An 18,769-nucleotide genomic window follows, 5' to 3' on the forward strand; every position below is an offset into this window, starting at 1 on the left:
CCCGTACGCACCCATAGTAAGAACAGGAATTTCCAATTATTACCAGACACTCAAACACACATCTCAATTCTCGACATATTCAAACAACTACACCTTTTAAACTTGGAACAACACAACAAATCAAAAAGACCCAAAACGATATATATAAGAAAACCAAAGTGAAACAATTTATTTTCGAAATACAGTAAACAGCAAAAATCCGATCCCAAATAACTAATTAATGCCAGATGAAGACATTATACTCGACCACGGCATCTTGACCAACAAGCTTATAAGTCTGGGCCTGTGCATAGCCTCTAGCAAACCTGAAAGCGCCGGTTCCACCGATGATCGGCATCTCTCTCAACTTCGTCATTATCGCATTCCGTCCATACATCGCGAGGGTGCTTCCGTTGAACTGTCCTTCCGTGAAAGCCAAGTTAAATACCATCGTGAAGATTAAGTCTTTCAAGTCCGTCGATGCGTACATCCCCTGAGCTCTCCCCACTTCCTTCGAGCTCGGGTCGGGTCCATCAGTCAAGGGATCATCAGCGATCATAATCACTCCAAATTTGATGGCAGAGGAGTTTGTTCCGGGAGCTTCAGCCACTCTGATGGCGGTAGGTTTGTCACCGGAGATGACGTCATGGAAATAAAAGTGGAGGTGGGTGAATTTCTCCGGCTTATAGCCTTGATATGGCGTCGTCGTTGTCGCGTACGCTTCGGATTCTGTAACGGTTACGGCAAGTAGAAGAGTAGTTAAGAAGGGAGAAAGAAGAAGTAGAAACCGTTTAGCCATGTTCGTTATTTCTATCTACAAAGGTTAAAAAAAATATGATACTTCAGGCTGTTGTATATGGAAATGTGATTTATTTATACACAAAACAAGATCAGTACGCAACTATGGGTTTATATAACATTTGTATATATGTCGTTTTCCAGATTGGTGACAACTAGGGATGTTAAAAAGGGTTTATAAACCCAGCCCGGCCCAGCCGTGTACAAGCTCGGCCCTCCAAAAACCAATGTTGAATTTGAACCCTACAAAACTAACACTAACGAGCCTAAACTCAGTCCAGCCCTGACCTTGCAATTATTATTTTGTTTTCTCTTCCTAAGCGTGTTATTTAATTATTGACGAGTTGAGTGATAAACTTTGTGGTGGTCGTGGAATCGAAGCCAGAGCCTTGGACTGTGTCTCTGCTATGCGATTATCTTCTCTGTTTTGGACTTCTTGAAGTTGAATCTAATAAGCCCTTAGATTTCAGGCAAATTCCTTATTCGTTCCCCAATTTCTTCTTTGAATTCGTTCATCTTTCAATCCCTAGTTCCTCCATCACCTCAATTAGAGCGAATTGATTTCTACGAAGATCGTGTGAGTGAATTGATTTTGAGAGGTCCGTCAATGGTGCTTGGGAGTTGGGAAGAAGAAAAAAAAATTGCCTAAAAAAAAACCTAGACTAAAACGTTGTCATTTTCAAATAGAAGATTGAAGAAGAATAAAACAGGGCCAGCTCGAACTTTTGCACAACTCGGCCCTAGACGAGCTCGAAATATTAATAACAAAAATACAGAGTTACGGGTCCAAGATATTTAAACGAGTCGGGCCAACCCTGTAACTTTAAGCCCTTCTTAACATCCCTAGTGACAACAACATGTCCGTTGACGAGGAAGTAAACCAGGTTGTTCGATTTATAAACAACTAGATATTTCCACTTGTACAAATCTTGATACTATGAAATATGTAAACGATGAGGTATATACAAACAAATAAGAACGTTCCCGCAATACAAAAGACAAAAAAGATTTTTTTTTTCTTTTTTTTAGTGCAAAGACAAATCAATACAATAAAAGTAGAAGTTATTGTTCTTCAGTGTTGACACATCAGCTTTTTAGTTGAATGAGAAGCAGACATATCAGTAAAGACCAACAATCAATAAAATTATAACAATTAATACACACATCAGCTCAATTTTGATTACTTGTCATCGTTCAAATTATCTAACCCATTCTCCTTCTCCGCTTCACCATGTATCGAGGACTCAACTGTCACTCTAAAAAACATAAACGGGGAAGGGAGTATTATCAGCGGATCTTCACTCTGCGACAAGATCCGGTGAGGTAGCGCTCGTTCAATATATAATCTGTTCTAATCCGTTGGCTTTTAATTCTAGGGGTAATCATTCTCGGACTCCGTATCTTCTTTTATATTTTTTTTCTATCTCAGCAAAAACACTCGTCTTCGATTTTGATTCTGGTTGATTGTGAAAGTTTAAATTATCTGGAGTCATTTCGTTTCTCTTATGATTACTCAATGTTATTTGGCACTACCTTAGTTAGTGTTCATGGCACGCTCTCTGTTGTTTTTTAAAAATTAGCTATCATTTTTAATATAATTTCTCATGTCTTTTATCTTTATCTCTGTCTTTTACTTGTTAATTATGATTGTCTGGTTTGGTATCTATGCCACAAGTCACTATATTGTATGTATCAATTCGGGAAGTTACATGGCTTATATAGGTAAGAAAGATAACGCTGATAAGAGTGAACTGCTTGTACTGTATTTACATGTTGATTCCAATTCTTTATTCTTTTTGCAATGTTTACTGTTTTGATTATTTCTATGTGCAGGATAAAATTTTCACGGATGTCTTTTTAGAATTATTATTTGTCAACAAGTATAATGTAGAAACTTCATGTTATACTATAATAAACATTCACGAAATTAGAAAGTTTACTGAGTTGTATATGTTTTGTAGAGAGGAAACTCACGGTTTGAGGATTGCCATCCGATCATTTTGGTGAAGAGCAAAGCTAGAGCCATTTGGAAAGTAAGGTTATTGGTTTCCTCTTCCCTTTTCCCTCTGTTTTTCTTTTTATTGTCCACGTTTGTCGATAAACTAAGGACAATTGACTAATTTATTATGTTACAAGCATCAGATTTTGTACCCCCCCCTTCTTGTTTGTTTTTAGCCTAAAAATTATTCACTCCATAATCATTTCACAGAGCCTCTAAAATTAGTTTAGGTATGAAGTTATCTCTTTTTTTTTTTGTCTGATAAAACGGATAAACTGTTGGCACATAATGTATGAGGAAGCTAGCGAAGTAGCGAATGATGCAGTCGGGAGCATGAGAACAGTTGCTTCATTCTATGTAGAGTAGAAAATGTATAAGAAGAAATCTGAAGGTCCTACGAGAAATAGGAATATGTGAAGGCATAGTCAGTGGTATCGGTTTCAGAGTTTCTTTCCTATTCCTCTTCTCTTCTTATGCTAGCAGTTTCTATGCCGATGCAAGGCTTGTCAAAGACGGCAAAAAAACCTTTGATTCTATTTTCAGGGTATAAAGAAACAAATGCGTTTTAGAAACTCATGATTCCTGTTTTTGTTTGTGCCCCTTTCTAAAGACTGTTATGTTTCGAAACATGTTTCTTTGCTTTGACAATGGTAGCAATCTCTCAGTCAAGTTCATTGTCTCTTGATTCCATCAAAGCTGGCAATGCGGCAGCATCGATCTTGACAATTATAGACAAGGAATCAAAGTTGATGCAAGTGATGAGTCTGGAAGAGTTCTTGATAATGTTAAAGGAGATATCGAACTTTGTCATATCAGTTTCAACTATCCTTCAAGACCAAATGTTCAGATCTTCCAATATCTTTATCTATCTATTTGTGACGTTGGAAAGATTAGATATAGAAGAACTAAAACAAATTGTCAAATAGAATAAAATCTATAACCATGAGTTAGTGTAACATCCGCTAATCGGAATCCCGATTTAGGATGTGCATCGATCGATGCAAGTGTTGTGTCGATAAATGCAAGGCCGGTTTAGTCAAGAAACGAGTAAGTTAAACATTGCATTTTGGGGTTAGGAAACCCTGAAACCAAGTATTAAAGTTGGAACTCGAGGGTTTGGCAGAGTTTGGTCGTTTTTGGAGGAAAATATAGAGAGAAAGAAGTTCCTAAGTGTTCTTGAGAGTTTTGAGAGATTTGTGGCTGTTCTTGGAGAAATTGTAGTTGGGATCGTTGTAGGAGCTTGTTAGGAGTGTAGATCTACTTGTTTGAGGGACAGAATCTTCTTGGCAAAGGTGAGTGCATGACCATGGCTTATCTAAGCTTGAGATCTCTGATATTTCCTGTTTATGTGTTATCTGGTTGATTCCTTGGCTTGTTAGAGTGTTTATGTGTCACTTGAGGCTTTGGGAAGCTTCTTTGTGGCTTTGTGATATGCATATATTTTACCATGTTTCACCATAGTTTATTCACATCTTTTGCATAGTTTATTAGCTAGTTTTGTCATTATTGTGTAGTTTTAGCCTCTGTTTGTGCATTCTAGTAGAATATGCATTGCATTTGTATTGTTTCATGCATAAACAGGTGATTTGGACCCCAAGAAGCATGGAAATGAGCTGAAGAGAAATAGAGTGCAATCAGTGAAGCAGACAAAAGCTGGAACATAAGAAAACCAAGGTTCAGAGGCCACTCGACCACCACACTCGACCGTGTGGGAAGATGGACTCGACCAGTGAAGAAACAAAAGGAGAAGGCACTCGACCATGCACTCGACCGAGCACATGGTCGAGCACTTCCAACCGCTTTAGTGTTTTGTGTGTTAGCTAATTTAGGGCTTCCTTCCCATCCTATAAATACCCCTTGTACTCTATGGCCGTCCACAAGTCAGACTAAGTCAGAAATAATATCTAGAGCCACCTCAAACCTAGTTTTTACCCCTTTTGGGGTTTTATTATTTTTCAGCATCATTATCCACTTTTGTTCTTGCTTTTTTCCAGATTTTCAGAGTTTGTAACCTTCATAACTTTTTATGTGTTGAGAATCTGAGTTTGATAATTTGTATTAAGTTGTAGATGTCTCTCTTATTTTTCTAGTCATGTTGGTTTCATCATTTTCTGGGTTTGAGTTTTTCATCATCATGATCTGTTCATCTTAGTAATGAGCTAGGGTTCTAGAGATGGATTAGGCTGGTTTAGAGTTATGGTTGCTTAGACTGATCAAACTTTGCTTGTTTATAGATCTCTTCCAGATTAGGTGTCCACTAAGCTGTTCTTGTTCTGAGAAGTTAAGATTAGATCTCAAGTTTCCTTGCAACATACCAATGTTTAGGTTGCTAGATAAAACCAATACTGGAGATTACTGTGCTAGCCTAAGAGATTAGTTGTCTAGGGTGGTTTTTGACAAATAATGATCTGGATCTTTAATGATGTTTATTCATGTCTTAGCTAGTGAAAACTAGGTCTAAGAGTGTCTAAACCTGATTACTATTATTGTCATGAGAGTGGATTAGTAAGGTTATGAGATCATTTTCTAGAGATAACTCATGTTGATTGAGGTTTGTTGATCAGTTTAGGTAGCCTTAGCTTGATACCAGCCCATGAATCCATCTCTAGGAGCCTACTTTGTTTATTGATTGTCTGTTATTGCATTATGTTTTGTTTCATTGCTTTTTAATATGTTTCAAGTTATTAAATTGCTTATGTTCTTCGTGCCAAACCACTCGACCTAGCAAACGGTCGAGTGCTTGATCGAGCTCTATCTGGGTTCATTTACTTTATATTCTGCTTATGTTCTGCATCTTTGTAGATTTTTTTCATTGCATTTATCTAGTTCTTGCTACTACTTAGTTTAATCTCTGCATTGTTCACCTTTGTTTATTTTGCATTTAGTTTATGTTCTAAGTTCTATTGCTAACTGCTCACCACTGCCTAGTTTCTTCTTTTGGTTGGTTTTTCTTGAGTTTCAGGTGCTCACTCGAGCAAGCACTCGATCGTCTGCACGATCGAGCCTGTGATCGAGCACCAACCCATAAACCAGCTTGTTTCCTCGTCTCAGTCAGTCGACCAGCTGGTCGAGCCTGTGTTCGATCGTGTGTCCATTCGAGCAGCTGATTGAGTCGGTTCATGCAAACTAGATCCAAGGGAAACCACAACCTCCACTAGTATATTGATCACATCAACCGCTTACCAAGGGATCTGAGGCAATAGAAAACAAGAATACTTCAAGAACAAGAGGAGCAGTTACTCATGGATCCTCCAATCATTCATAATCAAAGACCAAGGAACAGGTTGGAGATGCTCCTAACACTCACAATCAAAGAGCAGGGATAGTTCCACCAGATGTGGCCAACAACAACTTTGAGATCAAGAGTGGTCTTATTTCCATGATTCAAGCTAACAAGTTTCATGGTCTACCTATGGAAGACCCCTTAGATCATCTTGATGAGTTTGACAGAGTTTGTGGGCTAACAAAGATAAATGGTGTAAGTGAAGATGGCTTCAAGCTCATATTGTTTCCATTCTCTTTTGGAGACAAGGCTCATCTATGGGAGAAGACTCTTCCAACTGATGCTATTACAACTTGGGATGGTTGTAAGAAAGCTTTTCTGGCCAAATTCATCTCTAATGCAAGAACTGCAAGATTGAGGAATGAGATATCAGGTTTTGCACAGAAGAACAGAGAAACCTTTTGTGAGGCTTGGGAGAGGTTCAAGGGCTATCAAACACAATGTCCACACCATGGTTTCAGAAATGAGTCACTACTTAGCACTCTCTACAAAGGAGTATTACCCAAGATTAGAATGTTATTAGATACAACTTCCAATGGTAACTTCCTCAACAAACATGTAGATGAGGGTTGGGAACTAGTTGAGAACTTGGCTCAATCTGATGGGAACTATAATGAAGACTATGACAGGACTGTGAGGTTTGTTGAATCAGGTCAAGATGAGAAGTATAAGAAGGATTTAAAAGTTGTTCATGAGAAGTTGGATAGGATATTCCTAAGACAACATAAGAGTATTCATTTTCTTGGTGAGGAAGACACTCCAGCTCAAGATGGGGAGAATGAACTTGCTGAGCTTTGCTATGTGCAGAACCAATGAGGTTCCAAAGGCTACAGTCAGTTTTAAGCCTAATAACCTATCCTACAGAAGCACAAATCTAGCCAACCCTCAAGATCAGGTTTACCCTCTTTAACCACCACAACAGCATAACACATATGTACCAAAGCAGCAACAACAAGATTTCGAGGCTCCATTGTATCCCCCACCAGGGTTTCAGACTCATCAGGCCCAGGAACCTGACTTAAGAGATTTGATGCAACAGCTGCTGCTTGGGCAAGCTAATGGTTAGATTGAGATAGCAAAGAAGTTTGCTGAGATAAACTAAAGGTTGGATTCCACCTATAATGATCTGGATCTTTAATGCCTGTTTATTCATGTCTTAGCTAGTGAGAACTAGGTCTAAGAGTGTCTAAACCTGATTACTATTGTCATGAGAGTGGATTAGTAAGGTTATGAGATCATTGTCTAGAGATAACTCATGTTGATTGAGGTTTGTTGATCAGTTTAGGTAGCCTTAGCTTGAGACCAGCCCATGAATCCATATCTAGGAGCCTACTTCGTTTATTAATTCTCTGTTATTGCATTCTGTTTTGTTTCACTAATTTTTAATCTATTTCAAGTTATTAAATTGCTTCTGTTCTTTGTGCCAAACCACTCGACCTAGTGACTCGACCTAGCAAACGGTCGAGTGCTTGATCGAGCTCTATGTGGGTTCATTTACTTAATATACCGCTTATGTTATGCATCTTTGTAGCTTTGTTTTATTGCATTTATCTAGTTCTTGCTACTGCTTAGTTTAATCTCTGCATTGTTCACCTTTGTTTATTTTGCATTTAGTTTATGTTCTAAGTAGTTTACAGTATGCATTTCATTATTGTCATTATGTTGTTAGTAATCAAAACCATTATCATATATGGGTTGAGTTGAGCTAGAGTTCACATCTTAAGTGATTGCATAATCACCCTTTATGGATTGACATCCTTTATGCTACAACTATATAAGGGTATTGAAACACCTTGCATACCATCTGATCATCTTAGCCTAGCTTGTGATTGTTTGACATTCATGATTAATTCATAGGTTCATTGACACACAAAAAGGCATGTTTCACTTTGGATCTTGTTTTGGTGGTTTAGGAACATATATCCGGGGAGGAGCTTTGGGAAAGAAGATGCTCGGCATGTGCGTCCGTCGATGCACTTTGTGTGTCAATCGATGCAATGCAAGGATGGCGCAATTTTGACCTAGGAGCATCGGTCGATGCCATGTGGAGGCGTCGATCAATGCAATTTGGGATTTTGTGCAATGTCGAGCATGCATCAGTCGATGAAGTGTTGGTGTCGGTCGATGCAGGTGAACCTTGCATCGGTTGGTGCAAGCTTGTGTCGGTCGATGCGACCGCAGTTGGTGTTGGTCGATGCATGGGTTGGTGCGGTTGATGCAGTTGTCCTGGTTTGTTGTTTGGTTATTGATTGTTGTTTTATGGTTAGATATATCTCAATTGCTTTTGTGTATAGTCCAATAGATGGGAGGATTGCCTTACTGAGTGTTTACAAAATACTCATGCATGTCATATGTGTTGTGGTGCATGTAAAGACAAAGTGTGATTGTGGAATCATGGCGATGAGGAGGAGGATGATCTAGGATTCTGGTTATGTGTTGTTGGTCTTGGCTATGTTTATTAATGGTTGAACCTGGTTTAGTAGCATGCTAAGTTGATGGTTAGAATGGTTAGAAATGTTCCTGTTGTTGGTATTGTTTCTGTTGTGTATATTGGTTGTTGCTGGTTTAAGAATGAATTGTGGCTTGGTTGGTTTAATTAAGTAGTATGTGATGCTTAATTATATATTATTATTAAGAAAAAACGGGTCGGGTTGTTTCAGTTAGTTTGATATAAATCCAGCTCAGTTCGGTTCAATAAAATTCTAAATTCTCTTATTTTGTTTTGGTTCTCTGTTTCAGACAATAACTTTGATTGGAGAGAGCGGAAACGGGGAATCAACAGCGACTGCGTTTTTGTAGAGGTTTTAAGAGCTTGATTATGGTCAGATCACTTTTGATGGAGTTGAGATCAAGACAGTTCAAGTGATATGATTTAGACAACAAACCGGATTGGTGAGCCGAGAATCTGTTTTGTTCAATGAAACGATCAGAGCAAACATTGCTTATGGTAAAGGAGGAGATGCTACTGAAACCAAAATCTTATATGCAGCTGACCTATCTTACGCTCATGGCTTCATCAGTGGCCTAAAACATGTAACTTAAACCAGAATAATCGAACCAAATAAACAGATTGTTTAGCCCTAATTCCTAAGTCCATGGTTTCAGATTAGACTGAAAAACTTACTTACCATTGCAAGTCAATGATACAATGGTTGGTGAAAGAGGAGTTAAATTATAAGGTGGGGAAAAAGCAGAGAGTAGCCATAGCCAGAGCAATTGATAAAGACCCTAATCGAACCAAATAAACAGATTGTTTAGCCCTAATTCCTAAGTCCATGGTTTCAGATTAGACTGAAAGACTTACTTACCATTGCAAGTCAATGATACAATGGTTGGTGAAAGAGGAGTTCAATTATAAGGTGGGGAAAAAGCAGAGAGTAGCCATAGCCAGAGCAATTGATAAAGGCCCTAAGGTGTTGCTAATTGATGAAGCCACAAGTGCTCTAGAAGCTAAGTCAGAGCGTGTGGTCCATAATGCATTGGACCGAGTTATGGTTAACTGAACCATCATACGTGGTGGTGGCTCATCGGTTATCGACTATCAAGAATACTGTTATAATTACGGTGGTTAAGAATGGAGTCATAGTGGAGAGAAGAGGAAAGCATGAGACTTTAATTAATATCAAAGATGGTGTTTATGCTTCTTTCGTCAGCTTTTAAATCTTCATGCAACAAATAATAACGAAAAACAAAAAACTTACCGTAGAACACAATCAAATATTTTATTAATTATGATTTTGATTTCAAACAACAAAAAAAATTATATATTCTAAAAAGTACGCCGCATGTACTAACCTAGTGTAAGAATAATAACAAGATTCTGCATTGTGATACTCTGCATAAATTCGATAAAAAAAATTAGCTACATCATTAATGTGGCCTAATTTATCCAAAAAACTAGCTCAAAAGTTAAGGATTACTATTTTATTAGCTTAAACTCTCTATTTCAACCGATGTGGTACATTTTCTGACTCTAATAGTCTCTCTGAAAATATGGACGGAATACAGTCCAACAAAAACAGTTGAAATCCAACAATTCGATATCACAGCAAGACACTCATTTATATATGACACATAAATGAAAAAAAAAAAAAATTCCGGAAAATTGGCTGTTAGATATGGGTTTTGATTTTCGTTAAAAAAAAAAAAATCTATGGCCTTTGATACTATATTAGAAATGTGACCCAACTTAATCTAAAAACTAGTTTAAGAATGATTATCACGTCCTTTATATAAGGTCAAAAGTCTTTATCCTAACGGATGCGAGACATATTTGGACTCTAATATATATATATATATATATATATATATGTATTTATATATATAAATGTATAAAATTTAAAGATTAAAGATGTTTGGCATAGTTGTACACGTAATATAATATAGTAAATGATTTTTGTTTGTATACCATGAATGATCCACCCACGTACGTCTCCCGGCTCTGAGGAATCGGCTTGGAACAACACCATGTATGGATCCTTGTTGGCTTTGTCCATTTACGTAAACAAACTTTCATTTCTGCGTATATATCATAACATCTACTACTAATAAAAGAAACTCACTGAGACCTCTCAGGTCGACCATCAGCAAAAAAAAAAAATTTCTCACAATTTGTAAAGTCACCTTCTATTTTAAGGACATCATCAAAATATAGTTTTCTCAGTCTGCCGAATCACTTTCTATTTTTTTTTTCAACTTGAACTAATTCCAAATCCACATTGTGATGCCAATGTTAGCAATGGACAAAACTTCCAAGTTTTAAAGGAAGGATCGTCGATCCCGATTGGCACAATTGGTTTCCATGTTCTTATATATGGATCCACATACTGTAAATCAATTAGAGCACCTGACCACTATTTCGCATTAGATAAGTCATAAGTCCATGATTTGTTCTGGTCTTTTTCATTTTATGTTTCTAGAGTTAGCTTCCCCCACATAGGTAACTAGTAAAAAAGTTCTGTATAGTTACAGAATTATTTGTAGGTATAACTTTGTTTGTGTAGCAAACATTTTTTTATTACTGATTTGTGACAAAAATAGTTAGTAATTATTTGGTCGTAGCAAAATTTTCCGTCGTAGATAATTGTCGCAATTTGTTACAAATTTGTGACTAACGGAAAAGTAGCAAATTGCTACGGTTTGTGACAATTTGCTTTTGTTATTTGTTACAGATAGAGTCTGAAAAATCAGTAACAATTAGCTTCAAAAAGTAACAAAATGGGTGTCGGATAAAGGTGACATTTAGCTACACATTGTTTTGTGACAAACTTGTTACTAATTAAGACGATATAGTTGTGAATAATTAATACCATTTAGCTTCGCATTCACCGTGTTAGTATTTGTGACAATTAGTTACGACGTAGATACGAAAATCAAAATTTATAAAAAGCTACATAAATCACAAATAACCTGCAAATATCATTGCAAAACAAAATTCCAAAAGCTCCGATTACAGAAAATAAAATAGAGTTTTAAACATGAAGAAAATAAAACAGAGTTTTAAGCAGTAGAGAAAAGAAAGAGTTCTAAATAGGTAGATTGAGTAAAGAAAGGTGGGAGAACAACATCTTCGAAAAGCTCCGTATCTTCATCTTTTCTTGCTCATGAGACTCATCAGGGACATTAGTGGGATGACTTCGATGGACATCAGCCATTTCTGGAGGTTCAGTCGCAGGTTCGGGATTTTCTTCACCGTTCTCCGTGATGTTGCCTTGAGTTGGGCCAGTGAAGATTCAGAAACAAATGATAGAGAGATGTGTTTAGAGCAAAGAACCCATGAGAATGCCCGAGGAATATGAGTGAGAGCCATCACTGATTGATAAAAAGCATCACCTGAAATCACAAAAACAACAAGTAAAAATTAACATGTAATCAGAGTGAAGAAAAAATCCACAGAACCAAAGTGAATATTTTCAGAACCCATGAGAATGCCTGAGGAAGATCAGAGAGAGCCATGAGAATGCCTGAGGAAGATGAGTGAGAGCCATCTTGATGATAAAAGCATCATCCAAAACCTGAAATAACAAAAACGACGACAAAGTAAATATTAACATGTAATCAGAGAGAAGCAAAGTGAAAATTAAGAAGTGAACATGTAACTTTGTTTGTTCCAACAATATCAGAAACTACGTGTAGACTGTAGAGTCGTATACATCATACATAGACAAATCCCATCTATAGCGTCAACCTTAGTAAGTAGCATCACAAAGCATCAAGAGACAAATTATATCTACAAAAATTAATAATATGGCAAATTATTGTTGCATATTATTTTTGTGTTGTTTACACATTCCTAATCGCATATATCATTCCTCACTTCTCCTTCTCGTTCTACGACCTTAGCCTTACCGAAACTGATATATCATGGTTTTTACGTGTGTTTTAGCCATGTTATAAGTCTAATATATAATGTCTTTTTGGTGTTTTAGAGTCTTTTAGAGTCTTTACAGTTTTAGGTACGTCTTAGACTTATTTTGAGATTTTTGAGCATTTTGGAGCATCCGGAGAAGCCAAGCTGAAGAAACAAATTCGGAGAGAAAAATTGGTGCAGGTGTCGACCGACACCACCCATGGTATCGAGCGACACCTTTTTCTGACAGCAACTGAATTTTCAATCTTTTTGAAGTTTTGAGGATTTGCAAATTCTGTCCATAAGTTTCTCATATTTGCAATTAAAGCCCAAGTTTTGTATTAGACATATTTATAGGATTTTAGGTCAGATCTATACTTTATTTTTGCTACCACCTTTTGAGAGAGAGAGATTGTAACGCCCCGACCGCCACCTCTCAGTGGGCCCCATGTCCAATCCCAGTCCATGGGCCCATTTTTCTTCATGGGCCTCACGTCCTCTCACTAGGACCGTGAGCCCATCCATATCTGACGGTCGGCTTGCTACGTCCGGGAGGCTTTAAAGACTTTTTACCGTCCCTAAAAATCACCACATGATATTTCCATGTGTTTTGTCCTTACTCGCACAGTTCCGACAGTCAATTTCCGGAAGGTCACCCATCCTGAGACTATTCCATCATAAGCACGCTTACTGGAAGGTCACCCATCCTGAGATTACTCCAGCATAAGCACGCTTAACTGTGGAGTTCTCTCAGGCCCCCTCACCGAAAAGATAAGTGTACTTTGGTGACATAGGTGGCCAAATCAATTCTTTTAAACCTCTCCGCAAATCTATGAAACCGGGGTGTCACAATTCACCCCAACTAACAGATCGCAACGTCCTTGTTACGCACCAAGACCGTCATCCCCTGACAGTGTGAGCCCACTCGACTTCACACTCGTCTGGATTTGGCTCTGATACCACCTGTAACGCCCCGACCGCCACCTCTCAGTGGGCCCCATGTCCAATCCCAGTCCATGGGCCCAATTTCATTAATGGGCCTCACGTCCTCTCACTATGCTCTTGAGCCCATCCATATCCGACGGTCGGTTTGCTACGTCTTGGAGGCTTTAAAGACTTGTTACCGTCCCTACAAATCACCACATGATCTTTCCCTGTGTTTTGTCCTCTCTCGCACAGTTCCGACAATCACTTCCCGGAAGGTCACCCATCCTGAGACTACTCCAGCATAATCACGCTTAACTGTGGAGTTCTCTCAGGCCCCCTGACCGAAAAGATAAGTGCACTTTGGTGACATAGGTGGCCAAGTCAATTCTTTTAAACCTCTCCGCAAGTCTCTGAAATTGGGGTGTCACAAAGATCAATAGAGCTTTTAAGACAAAAGAATCAAGACTCTTTCAGAGAGATTCATAACTCCTTTATTTTTAATGTTTTGATTTTTTAGTGCAATTTATTCAGAATATGATTTGTGTTTCATTGATTATGTCTGAGTAGATCTGCTTATTAGGTTTAGGGTTTCTCATTTGAGATTTCATGGATTGTTAGATTGATTATATTGACTACTTGGGATTCATTATCTTTCTTGTTCTGCACCATAGGTTATTCTTAAAGCTAGATCTTTGATTAGTCATGTGGATTTAAATCTTAAGATTATTGATTGATATGAGAATATAATTGATCTTAAGATTGCTGAGCAAATTTACTTTTTACAAAGAGATTTGGATTAGTGATTTTGTGAACAATCTAAACTTGATTTTATTGCTGACTTAATTCTTGGATTTTACTAAGAGATGTGGATTTATGGTTTTTAACTTGGATAATATTTGAATTAAGAACTAATTTATTTTACAGTTTTATCTAGAGTTCAAGAACGGTGCTTAAATTGTTGAATACTACTTGATTAATCAATGTGATTTTCTGTGATTTCCTGAGAATTTTTCTTGGCCTAATGTTTCATCCATTTAAATCTTACAAGTTTTAATTTAATTTTTGCATTCCTATTTTAAGTAACAATTCTTGTTTAGCTTAATTAAAGAACTTATAAATCTATTGTGCGAGTCTAGAGTCTTTGTAGATTCGATCCCTAATTACTACAATGATATCTTAATTTGAGAGAGTAGCTATAGGGTAAATATGAGCATATCAACAACCAATATATCTCCCCCCTCTTTGTTAAGAGGAAGAGAGACAAAAATGTTCAGATTGAGAAGAATAATGGATTTAAGAAAAAGATAGGAATTAGAAAGCAGCGACACAAAAAGAATCTGTAAGTAGAAGAAAAAATGAGTCAGGTAAAATCCCAAAATAGGTGAAAAGGCTTTTATTGGACTTTCTTCTTCCTCAAACAAACATCTATCTATATTCTCTAAAGCCTAAAATAAGAATGTCGACAGATGGTACCCTTTTTACTCTTCGGCTAACGGTACAAATCTATGACATGTTGTAGCTCGTAACACAAATTAATCGCCATGAAGATCAAAATACATATTAGAGAAAATTGTATCCAATCAAAATATAAGAAATTCAACGCCTGTGTAAATATTGAATAAAATATGATGATAAGATTTCGAATGTATACCTGAATATATATTTTGCAGCAAAACGATTTGAGGTTATGTTAGCACTCTAATTTTTGTACTTATACTGGTATCCACACACACACAAGTAGGAATTCGTCACACAATGTCTTTCTCATTAAGGAGATTAGGGTATTAAGTGTTTACTTGTTATATAAGAAACATATTGATCCCTAAAACGACAGAGGCTGAAAAAGTGAAGGATTATAGGCCAATATAGTGTTGCAATGTCCTCTATAAAGTTATCTCTAAGATTCTCGCTAATCACCTCAAAGTGTTGCTTCCGCAGTTTGTCTCCGCTAATCAATATGCTTTTGTCAAGGATAGTCTTCTGATTGAGAATCTCCTTCTCGCTACTGAACTCGTGAAAGACTATCATAAGGATTGCATTTTGGGCCAATGTGAGATTAAAATTGATATTTCAAAGGTCTTCGACACAATACAATGGTCGTTTCTATCCAAAGTATTACCCGTACTGCGCTTCCCGCCTACATACATCCATTGGATTATGCTTTGTATCTCTACAACATCCTTATTTGTTCAAATGATGGTGACCTAGCAGGGTTTTTAGAAGTTCTCGTTGTTTATGCCAAGGGTTCTCACTCTCGCCGTACTTGTTTGTCATATGTATGGACGTGCTTGCGAAGATGTTGGATAAGGCTGCTAGTGCAAGTCTTTTTGGGTATCATCCACGTTGTAAGAACATTGGTCTCACTCACCTCAGCTTTGCGGATGATATAATGGTTCTTTCAGATGGCAAGATACAGTCTATTGAGGGTATTGTTGAGGTCTTTGATGCGTTTGCTAAATGTTTGGGGTTGAAAATAAGCATGGAAAAATCAACATTGTACCTCACTGGTGTAGCTCCATCAGTAGGACAAGCACTTGGCAATCACTTCCCATTTGTTTTGGGGCATCTTCCAATTCGCTATCTTGGTCTCCCGTTGGTCACAAAGCGGCTCACTGCTACTAATTTGTCTACTCTGTTGGAACAGATTCGTAAACGCATTGGTACTTGGACAGCAAGGTTGCTATCCTTTGCAGGTCGGTTTAATCTCATATCCTCTGTTCTATGGAGAATTTGCAACTTCTGATTGGCAGCGTTTCATCTTCCAAGTGCGTGCCTTTAGGAAATTGATTCGGTCTGCTCAGCTTTTCTCTGGTCGGGGGTTGAAATGAACACTTATAAAGTGAAGATATCATGGGACGTAGAGTGTTAGCCAAAAAAGAGGGTGATCTGGGCTTGAGATCACTAAAGGAAGCCAAAAAGGTGAGCTGCTTAAAGCTTGTGTGGCGGGTAATATCTCATGGAAACTCTCTGTGGGTTAAGTGTGTTACTACAAACTTGCTGAAGAGGCAGTCTTTTTGGTCAGTCAAGAACAGTTCTACTTTGGGATCCTGGATTTTGAGAAAACTTCTTAAATACCGTGATTTGGCCAAAATGTTATGTAAGGTATCAGTGGGTAATGGTGAGATAACATCGTTTTTGTTTGACACCTTTTATAGATGTTGTTGGTGCTCGAGGGATTATTGATCTCGGGATTAGTAAAGACAACTCCTTGGTTGAGGCTTGGTCACCCCTCGCCGGCGCCGTTACAGAGTCAGTGTGCTGAATGACATCTAGGAAGCTTTGTAGGTACAACGACTAGATTTTCTGAATAAACGGGACACCATGCTTTGGAAAGGGAAGAATAATACGTATATACCGGTTTTCTTTACTAGAGATACTTGGAATCACGTCAGAACAACATCTCAAACAGTGGCGTAGCATAAGGGTGTGTGGTTTACTCACGCTTCACCTAAATACTGTTTCTGTGTGTGGTAGCGGTGCATGATCGACTCTCCACTGGCACTCGTATGATCCAGTGGAATGGTTCAGTTGTAGGCGCATGTGTTCTTTGCCAATCTCTTTTGAAGACTCGGGATCATCTTTTTTCTTGTCATTTTGCAGCATAAATATGGACAGCTCTTGCGAGAGGCCTTATGAAGTCGAGTTTTTCTACTGATTGTACGTTTATGATTGATTACATATATGGACACCAGATTCCACGAGTCGTGGAGTTCCTCCTTTGTTATGTGTTTCAAGCAGTTATCTACAGTCTCTGGCGAGAGAGAAATGGTCGGAGGCATGGAGACACTCCAAACACTCCACTACAGATTGTTTCTTGGGTGGATAAGCAAGTTAAGGATCAGATAACAGCAATCGGTTTGCAGGGGAACAGGAGATACGATGAAGCTTATCAAATGTGGCTGAAGCTCGCCTATAGTTTAAAACAAAATTTCATCTGAGAAGTCCCTAAAAGATTTCTGACAATCTCAAAAGTCCCTCTCTTTTTTGGAATTTCTTTTTGATTTTTTTTTAAATCGAAAAAGTGGTGTTTTACATTATTGTCCAAAGGAAACTAAGATATTTACAAAAAATACCTGGGTAGTATCCACCCAACCAAACAAAATCGAATCTAAGACCCGAAAATCGGAAAACTGAATCGGTATCTTTTAAATAAAAAACTGTAAAATTGATGTTTAAAACCGCTCTCTCTCGTCACTCTTCTCTTTCTTCGAATCGATTTGGGTGAAAGTAAGTAGAACTAGGGTTTTCTCGTTTTCTTTCAATCAACCAAAAATCGAGTAAGAAGATGGTTAAATAAGGGGGGGGGGTCGTGTGAGGAGGAGTGATCGTTTGAAAGAAAAGGAGATCTCACAAGGAGAAGGTAATTCGAAAGCAAAATCCAATTCGTCGGAAGTAGGTGTGTCGGGTTTGAGTCCGGAGACAGTAGGAGGAGAGAGAGCTTTGAGTACGGTGGCAGAAGAAAGTGAAACTCGAGTTTCGGAGGAACCCAATCCGGTGGTCGAAGGAGAAAATGCGAACGAAGGAGAGTAAGCAAAATCCGGTACTCCGGAATCAAGTAATCGAGAAGAAGATGATGAAGAAGGAGGAGATAACGAGAGATCCACTTCTGTGGAATCAAGCGATGGAGAAGAAGAAGGAAACAATGAAGGGGAAGAAGAAAACGATGAATGAGAAGAAGGTGAAGAAGGGGAAGAAAAAGACGATGAAGGGGAAAACGATGAAGGAGAAGAAGGTGAAGAAGGGGAAGAAAAAGACGATGAAGGAGAAGAAGAAGAAGAAGAAGATAAGGAGGAAAGTTCGAACTCGGCAGGTAACTCGAGAAGGAGTACAAGCGAAAGTGAGAGGGAGCACGAGGAGCACAACGATGCAAGTGTAAGTACAACTAGTGTTTGTCATTTGGAATTGAATTGGAATTTGAAATCGAACTGGTAGAACTGGTGCAACTGTTGGGTGTAGAACTAGTAGAACTGGTACAACTATTGGGTGTAGAACTAGTAGAACTGGTACAACTAGGTGGTGTAGAACTAGTAGAACTGGTACAACTAGTTGGTGTAGAACTAGTAGAACTCATATAAACCTGATATTGTTGCAGGAATCGGAGGAGGAAACAGAAGCGATGCAACCTTTAGGAATGCACTTCAATCCTAGTCAGTACAACAAGAAAATCAAGCTATCGACAAGGTGTCATATTTTTGAAACTTTGACAACGCTTGAAAGATTAGAGCATCCACTGACTAGTTTTGAGAGGGATTGGTTTGAGAAACATCCACAATTCAAGCACATTTTCCACATGCCAAGGGACCCAAACCACAAGCTTATGGGAATGTGGTTGCTATTTCTTCGAACGACAGAAATTGAAAAAAAGAAGGAAGCATGGTTTGTTGTGAATGGTGTTCCAATCCGCTATGGTCTGAGAAAACACGCGTTGATGTCT

The 18,769-nt window shown here is 38.1% G+C and overlaps 1 long non-coding RNA gene, 1 other non-coding gene and 2 pseudogenes across 3 annotated transcripts; 2 read left to right on the forward strand and 2 right to left on the reverse strand.

Moving 5' to 3' along the window:
* Positions 1-2: 2 nt before the first annotated feature.
* LOC104725245 (dirigent protein 2 pseudogene) lies at positions 3-854 on the reverse strand (annotated as a pseudogene). Its single transcript, XR_015572868.1, has one exon. The product of XR_015572868.1 is annotated as a dirigent protein 2 pseudogene (transcript).
* Positions 855-1,951: 1,097 nt separating this feature from the next.
* LOC147934953 (uncharacterized) lies at positions 1,952-2,977 on the forward strand. The gene is made up of 2 exons (XR_015570351.1): positions 1,952-2,155; positions 2,739-2,977. It is a non-coding gene; the product is annotated as an uncharacterized LOC147934953 (long non-coding RNA).
* Positions 2,978-6,410: 3,433 nt separating this feature from the next.
* On the reverse strand, positions 6,411-6,517 carry LOC147934954 (small nucleolar RNA R71). The gene has a single exon (XR_015573290.1). It is a non-coding gene; the product is annotated as a small nucleolar RNA R71 (small nucleolar RNA).
* Positions 6,518-8,228: 1,711 nt separating this feature from the next.
* On the forward strand, positions 8,229-9,719 carry LOC147934955 (ABC transporter B family member 21-like; annotated as a pseudogene).
* The last annotated feature ends 9,050 nt before the right edge of the window (positions 9,720-18,769 follow it).

Source organism: Camelina sativa, chromosome 11, assembly GCF_030686135.1.
Source record: "Camelina sativa cultivar CO46 ecotype springtype chromosome 11, ASM3068613v1".
Lineage (NCBI taxonomy): Eukaryota > Viridiplantae > Streptophyta > Magnoliopsida > Brassicales > Brassicaceae > Camelina > Camelina sativa.